The sequence below is a fragment of the Struthio camelus genome, unplaced genomic scaffold, assembly GCF_040807025.1.
Source record: "Struthio camelus isolate bStrCam1 unplaced genomic scaffold, bStrCam1.hap1 HAP1_SCAFFOLD_86, whole genome shotgun sequence".
Taxonomy (NCBI): Eukaryota; Metazoa; Chordata; class Aves; order Struthioniformes; family Struthionidae; genus Struthio; species Struthio camelus.
The window spans coordinates 87501-90000 of record NW_027182643.1 but is presented as its reverse complement, the minus strand read 5'-3'; the positions used below and the strand labels follow the sequence as shown (position 1 = coordinate 90000).

At 77.9% G+C, this 2500-nt stretch overlaps 1 non-coding gene across 1 annotated transcript; it reads right to left on the bottom strand.

Annotated features, from left to right (window-relative positions):
- Positions 1-388: 388 nt before the first annotated feature.
- On the bottom strand, positions 389-541 carry LOC138065063 (5.8S ribosomal RNA). The gene has a single exon (XR_011138226.1). It is a non-coding gene; the product is annotated as a 5.8S ribosomal RNA (ribosomal RNA).
- Positions 542-2500: the final 1959 nt, after the last annotated feature.

Sequence of the window (2500 nt, the reverse complement as noted above, 5' to 3'; positions counted from 1 at the left end):
GGACGAAGGCCCGGGCCCACACGGGGAGGAGAGGCACCCCCTCTCCCCGGCGGCGCGGGCCTGCGAGGCGCCCCAGCCGCGCCACACCGCACACACCGCGCAGGGCAGCGGTGGCCACCGGGCTCGGAGGGGAGGGAGGGCAGGGCAAGGCACGCCGGCCGCGGACGGTGGAGGCGGACGGTCGGCCGGAGCCGGGCAGGCAGGCCAGCCGGAAGACCGGGGCCACCGGTGCACGCACCGGTGGTCCCGGCTCCGCCGCCGCCGCCGACTCACCGCCGCCGCCGCCCCCCCACCGACTCGCCGCCGCCGCCGCCCCCCCCGGCCCCCCCCCGAGGGGCGGCACACCGCTGCGCCAACGCGGCAATGGGGGTGACGATTGACCGTCAAGCGACGCTCAGACAGGCGTAGCCCCGGGAGGAACCCGGGGCCGCAAGTGCGTTCGAAGTGTCGATGATCAATGTGTCCTGCAATTCACATTAATTCTCGCAGCTAGCTGCGTTCTTCATCGACGCACGAGCCGAGTGATCCACCGCTAAGAGTTGTCTCGGTTTCGGTCCCCACCGCGCGCGCGGGGGGACCGGGCAGCTTTCGCAGCCCCCTGAGGGCCCCCATCCGCTCTGCCTCCCTCCTCACGCCGACGCCGGCTGCTGAGCAAGGGACAGCGGAGAGAGAGGGCACGCCTCACTGACCGTACAAGCACAGAGGGAAAAAAAAAGGGGGGGGGGGGGAGAACAGACCCGAACGAGAGGGGCGGGGAGCCCTCGCTCCCGACCTGGGACAACCCCTTTCTCGCTTCGAGTCCGGCCCAGGCGCCCGGCTCGGCCTGGCCCAGCAGGGAGCGGCGCGCCAGCCGCGCCACCTGCCTCAGGGACCGGGGTGTGGGTCCCCGCGGAGCCCCGGCGTCGGAGCCCGGCCGCCGCTGGGAGCGGCGCCACCCGCTGCCCGCGCGCCCGCGACCCGCCAGCCGCACGCTTCCGAGCTCCTTCGCTCGCCTCACCGGCCTCCAGCTCCGCCGCCCCGGAGACGGCACCCAACACCCGCCTGCACACACGCAGCCTCCCGAGCGACGCCACGCACTCGCCCGTCCCTTCCGCGGGCAGACGCCTGGCGGCAGGCAGACGGGCGAGGCGGGACGGACGGGGAACGGCGCCCGCTCTCCCCGCCTCCACGCGGAGACCGGGAGGGGCCGCCCCCGCCCGCCCGCCCGCCGCCCGCCTGCCGCCCAGCGAAGCCGGGTCGGGCAGAGCGAGGCAGGCGCGCCGGATGGCAGAGTGCCGGGGCAGGGCGGGGGGGGGAGGGAAGGAAGGGTGCCGCCGACGGCCACGGCGGGAGACTGAGAGCACCGGCCAGGGAGGAGAAGGGATGCGCTGGGGCTCGGCGTCCGCACCACCCGCGGTGGGGGCTCGCCGTCCCGGCGGCGAGCACGCGCTCGCGCCGGGGTCGCGCGTTCGAGGCAGGCCGGCGCAAGCCGACCGCGCGGCGTCTCTCCGCCGAGACCAGACCGCGGAGAGAGGGGGCAGGGTACCCCTCTCCGTCCCGGCTGCCCGCGGGGCATGCACGGGCCGCGCCGGCGGGCATGGGGGGGTGCGGCGCCCGCGCGCGCCGACCCCCCGGCCCCTCCGGCAGCACGCCCGGCTGCCCCCCGGGTCGCATCGGGCCGCCCGAGTCTTTAAACCCCCGCCCGGCTCTCCGACCGAGAACCCTCGGGCCCGGAGCCCGGGGCCCATGGCCATCCCTACCCGGGGGGGCCGCTACCGGCGGCCGCGGTGGCCGGAGGCCCTCCTCCTTCCTCCCAGCGCGCCCCCCCCCCCCCCGCCGCCCCCCGCCACCCCCGGCCCGGCCGACTCGCAGCGCGGCCCCCACGGCACGGCGTGGGGCGGCTGGAGCGGTTGGGGGGGGGGGGAAGGGAGGGGAGGAGGAAGCGTGGAAGGCCGGCAGGGCACGGCCGGTGCGGCACGCGCAGCGCAGCGCCCGGGAGGAGCACGCTGGCACACGGGACCACACGGGTGGGTCACCGAGGGGAGGCAGGAGAAGCGCGGACGCTAGGTACCTGGCCCTGGGGTGAGGGAAACGACCTGAAATCCCCGCGGGGGTGCCTCCCCCGCCGCCGCCCGCCGCCGGGCCACCGCCGCCTCGCGGCGACGGCGGCAGCCTCAGCGGCAGCGACGAGGCGGGGCGCGGAGGGGAACCCGGCACCCGCCAGCCGGCTCCAGCGCCCCTCGGCGGAGCGTCCACCCGCGGGGTGCGCCCGACACCCACCGCCACGACCTCGTCCTCCTCCCGGGGCCCGGGGTTTCCCTCAGTAACCCGGCGCCGGGTGGCAGCTGCGCCCGGGAGGAGAGCCGTGGTTTGGGCCGCCCGCTCGGGCACGACACGTCGCCTCGCGTGGCCTCGCGCGACGCCCCCGCTTGGGGTCCGCCGCGGCGCGGCGCCCGCCCCGCGCGCCGTCCCGGAACGCCTGTCCGCACCGCCTCTGCTAGACGGGCTGCTCCGCCGCAGC